Raw genomic sequence first — 12,411 nt, forward strand, 5'->3', positions numbered from 1 at the left:
AAGTTTAGTGTTCTACTCGCTGTGCCATGTAGCTGCCTCATTAAAGATTTTATCATTTAAAAACTATTTTTAAAATTGAAGAAAAGTAAGTCATATATCTTTCTCAACTATGGGTAGGAGAGATATTCTTAAGCAAACAAGATATAATGGTAGTTACAAAAGATAAAATAGCTAACCTTGATTACATGAAACTGAAATGTTTCTACGTATTCAAAATGAATACATCTAGGATAAGATGGAATTCATTGAGTGGGAAAAAAAATCTTTATATCAAATTCTTTGATAAGAATTTTTTATCCAAAATACATCAACAATGTGTGTGTATGAGTGTGTATATGTGTATATAATATGTATATTATATACACATACATATATACATACACATATACATGTATGTATGTATATATATATAAAATTCCCCAATAGATAAATGTTCAAAGGATATGGACAAAGTCAAAAAAATGAATCACAAAGTATGTACAACTACATGAAAAAAAATGTGCCAAATGAAAAGAAATAAAAATCAAAAGAACCAGGAGGTTTAATCTCATACCCTGAAAACTGGGGAAAAAATGATCCATAAATGTTAGAAAGGTTGTGGAAGAACAGGAACACTAATACATTGTTGGTGGAGCAAAGAAATGACATGATCATTTTGGAAAGCAATTTGGAATTAGTCAAATAAAATGACTAAAATGTCCATACACTTTGAACCAGAGAATATATTACAGGGTTTATATAACCCAAAGAAATCATAGGTAAGTTATAAGGTACCCATATATACCAATATATATATATATATATAAGCATTTTTATGATGGGTAAGAATTGGAGACAATTCAATCCAGCCTAATAAACATTTAACACTTACTATATGACAGGTACTGCGTTAAACATTGAGGACACAAATAAAAGCAAAAAGAGAGTCAATCTCTGTCTTCAAGGAGCTTACAGTCTAATATGGAAAACATCTACACTCAAGAAAGCAGCAATAGGTCCAGTCTAGATCTTTCCTCTTCAAGTATCACAGAGCACTGTTGAGGATATAATTAATAAAAAGAAAGCCAGTTCCTGCCCTCAAGGAGTTTAAAATATGAGGGGGAGAGATAACATCCAAAAGAAGGCAAGAAAGTGAGAGAAGGGTTGGGGGAAAGGGAGTAGATCAGGATGTAACTGGTTCAGTGTACCTAGTTCTGAGCCAAATAGAGCAATAGATATGGAGCTGAGTCCAGTTTCTGTCCTCTATAAAGAAAGGCAATGGAAAGAGTTTGGTACTCCACCCTCTAGTCCTCCTTAAAGAGAGGAGAAAAGGCTGAGGGAGGTAGTATCAATCAAGGCTAGAATTAGCAGCATGGTGATGAGAGAGAACAAGATGTCCATCAACTGGGGAATAGATAAACATCATTGTGATACATGAAGGTAATATATTATTCCTGTGCTATAAGAAATAAGCTGTGTGATGCATACAGAGAAACATAAAAAATCTATATGAATTAATGCAAAGTGAAGTAAACAGAACCAAGAAAACAATATATACAACAACTACAATGTAAATGGAAAAATAATCATACACTAAAAAATCAAAAGTGAATGTGACAACAATCATAAAGATCAAGCAGGGTTCCAATAATGAAATGTGAGAGGACACCCTAACAACCCTCTTCTTCATGGAGGTAGAAGGTCCACAGGTGACACACTACATACATTTTGAACTTTTTCAATGTAATTAGTCATAATGATATCTTTCCCTCAAAAAATATTATTTGTTATATAGGATGGCTCTTTGGGAGGGGGTGATAACTTGGGATAACTATGATGATATAAGAAACAGAAGACATCAATAAAAATTATACCAAATGAAAGAAGGAAGGGAAGAGAGAGGGAAGAGGGAAAACACAAATAGACAGACAGACAGAGGAGGGACAGAGGGAAGGAGGGAGGAAAGGATGGAAGTCCCATTTCCATACCAGAATACTACCATACCCACACAGGGACACCAAGACTGGGATAGATGCTAACTTGCAGCATTCTTGGTTACTACCCATTTCTTGTTTACAGATCCAGGTAAAATGAGAATGCAATCTGGAAATGGGGTTGGTTTTCCAAGATAGAAAGGCCCTCTCCTAGGTGGTATAATCAGAAAAAAGGAAACTCATAAGGTAGTACCTCAGAAAACCTCAGACCCCAAGAGCAGAGTGAGGTCCCAACTGTAACATCTACCCTATTCTGCAGAGGAATGAAAAGAGCTGAAATCCTGGATCAAAGGAAACTAATGGCTCTGCTTCTCTGAACCAATAGAGTTTTCTAACTGAATGATAGGGTCTGATTCCAGTAACAGTTTTCCACTATTCAAGCCCAAATCTAGATCAGAAACTTGCAGATCTCAAACTAGGAGTCAGCAATTAGACTTTGCCCTGAATCAGATCACTTTGAGAGCAATGAAAGACTATAAGTGCCCAACCTGAGTTGTCATTAAGATCCTAGAAAAACACAATACTCCATGTTCTCAAGTGCTGGAGTTCAGCTCTAGTGAATATTGAGAATGTGAGGGTGAATTGAATATCCATGAGCCAGGTAGAAAAATGAACTGGCAATTTTTGTTTATTAATCTGAGAGCCAGAGTTTATGTACTCTTTAAGCTAGTGTTGCATTAACACCAGCTACCTCTAGATGGCATTATGTATATTCCAGGGTTACTATATAGGCTATATTTCCACATTCAGTTTGACCTTAATTAGCAATAACAAGGTATCTTTCATAACAGGGTAGTAAATAGCAGTAACTATCAATAACAAGGTATTTGTCATAATAGTTGTAAATAGCATAATTGTGCTGACTTGTTCTTATCATATTCATGCTCCATCAAGATTATCCTAAATTTATCTCGAGCATGTCTTTTATTCATTATTAAGGGAGGTGGTAAGCCAATGCTTTGGATAGCTCACCCTTATAGAGAGCAGGTCTCAACCTGGACCTGGCTTTTTCTGTACATGGATTTATTCAATACTGGCCTTCTACACTCAAGAAAGCAGCAATAGGTCTAGTCTAGATCTTTCCTCTTCAAGTATCACAGAGCACTGTTATAACATCAAGTCTGAAATCAGTAAGCTGGAGAAATTAGCAAATAAAAAAGAAGCTCATCATAAAGATAGCAGGGAAGCTCAAGACACAAACCCAGAAGAAGAGAATGATTCTAAAACATCTACCACTGAAGCTTCAGAGTTAAAAATCGAGAGACAAAAATTCAAATAGAATTCTTTGATAAGATAAAGGCGTTTTTTGTTTGTTTGTTTGTTTTTAAGAATTTAGGATGTTTTTATAAATGAAATGAGAGTGCTTAAGTGTTATGGGCCAGAACTCTGTACTTAAAACAAGGATCCTTACAAGCTGCTAACTTAGTGGAATTGATAAAGACAATGGTTATCTAGTTTAGCATGGTGATTAATAGTTCTCTAGTTCAGTACATGTACTTAGTACTTAATTTAGTTCTACACGATTCACACCTACAATGATGTAATTAAACTAGAGCGTATAAAGCTGAAACAAATTCAGCCACAGTCTGAGCCAGAGAAGACAAGAAAACTGGAGGTGGGGGCTCAAGCTCTCGGAGCCAAGGACAGACAGATTCATTCCATCATGCACTTTTGTGATAGCTGGAGGCTGAAGCACAAGCCCTTGGACTCAGAGCCAGATTTATTCATTTCATCACACATCACCATGGTGGCTGTCCTCCTGTACTTTCCCCACTGAGACCAAGGCTGGTCTGAAAGGCTCTCCAGAAAGTTGCCCAGTCTCAGGCAAGGAGATAATAAAGAATTTGGACTTTAATACCTGGCTATTCTTGTAGTGATTACTCTACTGAAACGAAGGCTGCTCCAAGACCTCCAGAAAACCAACAGGAACATTACATTTTGTAGTCTGAATGTGGGACTAAGGACCTATATCTATGACCCAGAAATTAGGATAAGTACAAAAATAGACAAGAAAGAAACTTTGTTAAGGGCTAACATAGTTTTGGCTGAAATGGGACAAATGTTTAGAAAGGAGACTTTTCCAATTCATGGAAAATGTGTCGGAAAGCATAGTTAAACTTATAAAAAACCAAGGTTTGATTGTAACTTGGGAGCAGATCATTGAACTTTTAGAAACATTACAATACACATCTCCTTGGCTCTCAAAGGAAAAAGAATTAGAACCAGAAGAGTGGAAATTAGTAAGACAGCAATTAATTGAATATTACAATGATAATGGTCCTGATTCAATTCCTAAAGAAACATTCTATACATATAACTTAATATAATTTGCTTTAGGAAATTACATAAGTTATAGAATAAGGAAAAAGAAGAAAGTGCAAGAAAGGGAGGATACTGACAAACTAAGTGAAAAGGATGAAGAATTAGACAAGAAAGGAGTTAAGTACAATTCTGATGAAATTAAGAAATGTGGTGCTTCATAGCAGGAGTCATTAGGGCATTCCCCATTTCATGACCCTCCCCCCCTCAATTAACCCTTCATGGGTGGAGGGAGAAAGAGGAGGGGAAGAGGCATGACACAATCAGCACCACCTATGAAGCAGCCTATGACACAATTACAAAAGGCAGGAATTAAAGCTAAAAAAGGAGGACAGGATATATCTGATTTAATAGACGCATACCCTGTGATTGAAGAATTTGGTTTTTCAGGTCAAGCTGGGAGAAGATACACTCCTTTTGATCTGGAAAAAAATCAAAGATTTAAAAAAAGATTGCACTCTTTATGGGGCTACACTGTCTTATGTTAAGATGGTATTAGAGAATTTGGCTTATGAAATTTTAATCCCTAGTGATTAGAAATCTATAGCAAGGACAATGTTTAGAACCTGGACAAAACTTGTTGTGGCTTTCAGAGTACAGTGAACTCTGTAGAATATAAAATCAATGAAATAGGCAACCTGGAGTTAATATACAAATCACCTTTGACAGCAGGTAAAGGTCAGTATGTGTAATGACCGTGTATTTAAAATCAGCCGGAGTCAGGAATTCAGGTTAAGGGAAAAATCTTCAATATTTATTGGTGAAGAGGTGAATAAAGATTGCGATAGCAAATATAGGCAAGAAAGATTGCAATAGCAAATATAGGCAGTTGCGATAGGAAGCCAGCAAACAGAGAGAGATGCGAGCCGAGCCAACCGTGGCAATGGCAATCCCAAAAGTCTCACCACCCCTTCCTTTTCTACTCCCCTGGCTCCACCCACCAAAATCGTCATTTCCTATACACACATCAGGACTTGCACAAAGAGTGGGTGGGGGCCATTCTTTCTCCAAGCTTATATATTAATAGAGTATGGTCCAATTACTATTTAGCCTCATGTGCTTGGGACCTCAGTGCATCAACTCAAGCCTCAGCCCATTACAAGTATGCAGACACTTCAATACAGATTAATTACCCTTTGATAGCATATGAGCAAATTGCTGCTGCTGCTATCAAAGCATGAGGCTCCCTCCCAGGAAAACAAGATAGAGGGGAACCCTTTACGAAAATAGAGCAAGATCCAAATGAACCCTTTGCTGATTTTGTGGGACATTTGCAAACAACTGTCATATGAATGATTGGAGAAAATGCAGCTACAGGAATAATGATCAAACAACCACTAAAGAAAATGCTAATGAAGTTTGTAAAAGAATTATATGAGGACTACACAAAGATGCTCCTTTAGAGGAGATCATAAGATGCTGTGCCACGGTGGGCACAAATGCCTTTTATACCCAGGCTATGATGCAGTACATGGGAAGACAGGGTTCCTTGTGGCAAGGGACTTCCAGAGCGACTTGTCAATGCTTTCAGTGTGGTTAAGTAGGGCATTTGAAAGCTCAATGTAGACATAGAAATAGAGTGAGAAAACAGGATGGGAGAATAAGGCTCAAAACCCTGTGTCCAAAATGCAATAAGGGCTTCCACTGGGCCTCAGAATGTAGATTGACTCAGGGAAATGAAAGTTGGGAACTAGCTCTAAGATCTCACACCAAAAAACCAGGTGGAGCATGATGGCAGCTGAGGTTATATACCCAGAGTCTTTAGAAGTTCAGAACTCTGATATGATCAATCAGCAGAGAAGCAATTTGATGGAAGAAAGGGATTACATGATCTATCAGCCAGAAAGCAATCAGATGGGAGAAAGATGGGGAAAATAGAGGCTTTTTAACCCAATAGAGGGGCAGTGTCCAGTGAGAGCAGCTCCAATACAATCTCCAAGTGATGAGGAGAGATTCAGAAAGTGGTGAATGGAAGGGACTAGATAGGTTAACTGCTTGGAGGTTTGTATCTCTACAGATGGAAAAGGAATCAGATGGGTACCAACAAACACCTTGAGAGAGACAAAAAAAGAGAAAAAACCTCAAAACAAAGGAGAATACCTAAGAAACATCTGACACTGAAAGAGCATAGCTGATAATGAGACTGTTACAGAATTTCAAAACCAGCAGGAATCATTGGATTCCCAAAGATAAAAAATTGTTGATAAGACTGTTGCAAAACTTCAAAACCAGCAGGAATCATTGGATTCCCAAAGATAAAAAATTAGTGATAAGACTGTTGCAAAACTTCAAAATCTGCAGGAATCATTGAATTCCCTGCGACATGATAAGAATGATACAGGACTTCAAAATCTGCAGGAATCATTGGATTCCCTGAAATACAAAATTGTTGATGAGACTATTGTAGGATTTCAAAACTTGCAGGAATCACTGGATTCCCTAACACATGAAGTAATGGACAATCGATTGGTTTTGGACTATTTCTAGGACTTGTGGACATGTATAATTCCTCTTGTTGATTCATGTTGCTTGTTATGTAATAACTCCCCTGTTGATGGATTTATGTATACCTGTTTCAAAGTTAGAACTTTCAGAAACCCACTAATCTGGTTTGATTCCCCATTTTCTTTGGTGCTTTCATCTTCCTTCCTGAGACATTAGGGAAGGCGTGATCACCTCTTTTTGGGGGTTCTTACCTCCCTTAGAAGTCAGGGAGGGCATGACCACCTATGTTCTAAAACAAAAGAAAACAGGAGCTATTAGGGGCTAGAACTCTTGTACTTGAAACAAAAATTCTTACAAGATGCTAACTCAGTGGAATTGATAAAGACAATGGTTATTTAGTTTAGCATGGTGATTAATAGTTCTCTAGTTCGGTACATGTCCTTAGTACATAATACTTGAGGGGAAAAATTGAAGAAGAAAATAGAACTATAGAAGAAAAAATTGGAAAGGTAATTAACTTGAGACTGAATGAACTAGAAGCCAATGATTGCAAAACAACAAGAAATATTAAAACAAAATCAAAAGACTAAAAGTATAAATGAAAATATAAAGTATGTCAGCAAAAACAACTTATCTGGAAAACAGATTGATGGGGATGAACCCAGAAAAATGATGGGGGTGAACTCTGAAACTCTCCTCTGACAGACCCAACCTTCAGGGCAGTTAAGTGGTTTCATTCTGTTAGAAATCTTGGCGGGGACTAGCTGCATCCTCTATTGAGTTGAAGATTAGCCCAGGACCACTCCCAGTAGCTCAAACTTAAGTGGTCTCATTCAGTTGGAGATCTCGACATCATATTCCTATTGAGTGGCTTGAAACTCCAACATAAGTACTCTCTTTTCAAGTGGAAATCTAGGCTTGGGGGCATTGAATCTTATTCAATAGAAGCCTCAGCCTCAGACGTCAAAAAGACAATTTTGAACTCCAAAACTCTGCAGAAGTCCGAAGTAGGATTATGCTTTGCCAAGAAGCTCTCTTCTTGGCACAGCTGCCTGCCAGGACTTTTGCCTGCTGTGAAGATACTTTCTTCTCAGTATTAACCTTTGTGATTTTCCCTGACAGTACCTTTTGCCACTAAGAAATCTGTGTTCTTAGCAAAACTGGCTTCTTAGTGACAATAAATATTAATCCCTTTTGCCATTCAGACTTTTTGGGCTCATGAATTCTTTCACAATGGACCTGTGCTAACCAGAGGGAATTTTCACACCTCAATTCTCTACCACTAAACCCACATCAAGATGAAGAAGAAAATATTTAATTGAATTACGTAAACATATTGAAAAATCAAAAAAGAATCTAATATCATATTTCAAGAAATCTTAAAAGAAAACTGCTCAGAGAATCAAAGATCAAAGAGGAAACAAAAAAAATTCACCAATCACCTCCTGAAATAAAAACATCCAAGGAAACTATAGACTAAATCCAAAATTTCCAGATCAAAATAAAAATAATGCATTCAGCTAGAAAAAAATAATTCAATTACCAAGGAACCACAGTCAGAGTCACAACATGATTAAGCAACCATCACTAGAAAAAAAGAAGTTTTATTATTTCTTGACTACCAAGAGAAGATGGAAAGAGAGGGGAAGAATGGTTGGAGGTAGGAGGAAAGGAGAGAAGGGTAGAGAAAATTATTTCAGGTAATCAGGATGAGAAAGCAGACATCTATTCAAACAAGAAGGAGTGTGCAGAGTGGACAGCTGACACTTGAATGTCACTCTCATATTAACTAACCAAAAGAAGAATGTACACAGTTTATGTAAAGAAATATATTTCACTAAACAAAGAAATAAGATTGTAAGAGAGAAAGGGAAGAGAAGGAACTAAAGGGAGATTGAGATTAGTACTAATCAAAATAAACTAAGGATATACACAGATATTTGCAGTTCTTTTTGAAGAAGCAAAGAATGAGAATTTTAGGAAGTGTAACATAAATTGAAAATGGATAAGCAAATTAAGATATATAAATGTGATGGAAAATTATTGTGCTAAAAGAAATGATGGAGAGGATTTCAGAAAAAAACTGGGAAGATTTGTATGAACTGAATCATGAGAACAATTTATGCAATGATAATTTGGCAAAGGCAAATGACTTTGAAAGAATTAGGAACATTTATCAACATAATGACCAAACAGAATTTCAGAGGACTAATGATAAAACATGATATGCACTTCCTGATAGAAAGTGAAGAACTTAAAATGCAGAATGAAATATTTTTAGAAAAGGCAAATATGGAAATTCATTCTGACTGACGTTGACATATGTTTGTAATTAGTTTTGTTTTTCTTATATTCTCAAATACAGGATAGATGGGATAATGAAAAAGATAGATTTTTCCTGAGAGCAACAAATACTTCAAAAGAAAACAAATTAAATTAGGAATCTTAAAAAAATGAAAGTGCTGCAAAATAAATGATTAAAATGATAATACAATATTATAGGATATGTAATAATATAATAATTATAATAATAATTGATAAAACACTTTGAACTTTTCTATTCTGACAATATTCTTGGAGTATATGTTTGAGAATGTTGTAATCTATTATTTTTTGGATGCCTGTTTCCAAAAAAAACTTTCCAAATCTCAACTAACAGTCTTAGAGCTAGAAAGGGACTCAGAAGCTATCTCCTGCACATACCTAAATCCTCTCTACAACAATCTTGATAAGTGATTTTTCAGCTTCCTTTTAAAGTAACAGGTGATCCTTAATTCCTAAGGCAGCCCACTCTACTATTGGTCAGCTTTAATTGTAGGAAATTTTTCCTTATTTAGTGCCAAATTTTCATGTGGCATTGCCTTCTCTTTCTTGGAGAAGAGAAGTTTCACAGCTGGATCCTGCTATTCAGAAGGGACCAGAAAATTAAAGTATGATCAAGGGGAAATCCCTTTTATTTCCCACAAGGTACTGACCATAGTCTGAATGGTGAGACAGGACCATGGTTAGAGACAAGGAGGGTACCAGCATTAGCACACCCACATTTCATGTTTCAAGGTTTCCTCATCTTTCATGAGTTGAGGATCCTAGATTTGGTAATCTCAGGTTATCAACTGTTGGATTTGAGTCTCCTTGTCCACAAGGCAGTGAAAAAATTCAATGACTCCAGAGTCACATGGTCTGGCTTCCAATTCTACCTTTAATACTACCTATTTGATTGGTGTCAAAAATCATCTCAACTCTCTGAGCTTCAGTTTACTTTTCTAAATTCAGGAACTGGACTAGATGGTCTCTGAGATCTCTCCTACTCCTGGAGCTGTTCTCCACTAACTCTAAGGGTAACAGTGATTAGAACAGTTTTGAATGAAATCAAGCTGAGGTCCAGTCAATCCAGTGCTTAACATGGTTGTACTCCAATCCTGGAGAAAGCAACATGACTTTAGTCATGCAAGCCACAGACAGAAGAGACAATACTGTCCTATGGCCCCTTGAGCTGTTATTCATTAGGAAATGAAACCTCACTTTCACATTTTTTTTTTACAGGAAACAGCTGCAGTTGGCCAATTTAAGAACAAGTTTGTCACAGCAACAAGTCACAAGATGGTAGAAATCTTCAAGTCCCATAAATACGTACAAAGCTATAAATTCTGGCAGTGATTGGCAAGCACCTCTCTGTCAGCAATGGGCATGACAATTCATGGAAATAAAAGAATCTTCAGAGAAATTTGAAAATAAAGGAGAAGTAATTAAGTTGTTATCCAAAAGACCCACAAGAAAGAATAAAAAGTGATGGGTTTTTTTATTTTTTAAAATACTAAGTTGGTTTCTAACAAACCACAAAGCATCTGACTAAGACTTCCTTCAAGCTAGGGTTTTCAATCAGCAACCAATAATAATAACTAATACATATATATGTATATATATATATGTATATGTATATGTATATACATATATATACACACATATATATATGTATGTATATCTGTGTGTGCATGTGTGTACAGATATAGTGATTTAAAGTTTGCTTAATACTTTACATACATTAAATCATTTGATCTGATTTTATCCTCAAATTAATTATTGTCTTAATTGTATAAGTGAGAAAACTGAGACTTTAGAGAACTCAAATAACTTGGGCTAGGTTACTGACATCACCTCCCTAAGATGATTAAGTAAATAAGAATAGACTATGACTTCAAGAATTCCATAAAATTGTGGAGTTTTGGGTAACGCTGGTGGTTCTGTTCATAACATTATAAAACACATTGAAAGATAATGCATTTACCCAGGAAATAATGAAAAAGACACAAAATCTAATTTTTATTATTAGAGTACTAGATCAGTGGCACAAATAAAAAAAAAAAAAAACTTGCCTGAGGGGGGAATGATACGATGCAGCCCTTAGGAAGGATGTAGCAATAACCCTAAGACCACCTGACCTTGGGAATGATATAGTTGGAAATTATATATTTCTTCTCCTAAACTATCCTGCTCCAGTTTACTCTACCTGACCAACACCACAAACATTGCTGGCTGTCAGATAACAGCCTGATGGTCACTGACAATAGAGTTTTTGAATGAGCAACAATAATGAAGTGCTTAAAGTTAAGCAGACAAAGAACAAAATTGGACGGCTGCCGCTTGACCTAGGTCTAAAAACACACCTCTGGAAGATGTCCCATTCTCCACCCCCTAAGCTCTGCCCACAGAACTAGAGGTACTGCACCTGCACACACAGTCAGACCAGACCACTCCTCAACTTTACCTCTAAGCCATAAAACTACCATTATCAGTGACTTGAAGCACCTGGTTTCTCTATCTTTTCCCTATAAATTTATATTCCTGCTCCTGCTTCTTTGCTAACTTCTTTTGAAACTTTGCTCTCTTTAATTGGCATTACAATTATAATAAACTTTGCCCCTGGCCTTGGAGATAGGTCTGAACCTGCAAATTCTTTTGATACACCTCTCAGGGAACCCCAACATTTTGGGGGGCCCTTTAGGCCCCAACATTTGCATCTTTACTGGAATCTTTTGTGAGCTTAATTTATGCCCGAAGGACACCTTGTGGGAGCCGTCTGTAAGGATGTTGGGGCTTTGTCTTGCCTTACCTCAGTGTTTTGTTATTATTTTGTTTTGTTTTTTCACATTGTCCTCCACTCCTTCCTCTCCACTACTCCAAATACTTAATCCATTGCCCAAAATTACTATTTTTACTTTCCTCCTATTTCTAGCATCTGCTGCTTTCTCTTCTTTCACACAGCTGCAACCTTGGGTCCTCCTCACTTCTTCACATCTCATTGATTACTGCCAACAGCCTCCTAATTGGTTTCCTGGCCTCAAGTATCTCCCTCCTTGAGTCCACCCTATGCAAATCACTGAATCTCTCAGTGACCACCTCTATCCTTGGTCCCAGTTTTCTAAAACTGGACACGGCACATGTGCCAGGATGTAGGTAGATAAACCCTTTGATCATAATTCACCTACCTCATACCGGGTTCTAGTAAACACACCAGGACTTATAGAGTTCTATAGAAAAAATACACGATTCTACATATTTCTACAGTTTCTGTCTAGTCTCATTTCACTTCTGGGGATCTCTAGAACCCCAGTTTAATGAGTTCACAAGTGGCAGTAGTTGCTTTAATAAGGAAAAATCCTCAGCGGTATGTTCG

This window comes from Antechinus flavipes, chromosome 6, assembly GCF_016432865.1.
Source record: "Antechinus flavipes isolate AdamAnt ecotype Samford, QLD, Australia chromosome 6, AdamAnt_v2, whole genome shotgun sequence".
NCBI lineage: Eukaryota > Metazoa > Chordata > Mammalia > Dasyuromorphia > Dasyuridae > Antechinus > Antechinus flavipes.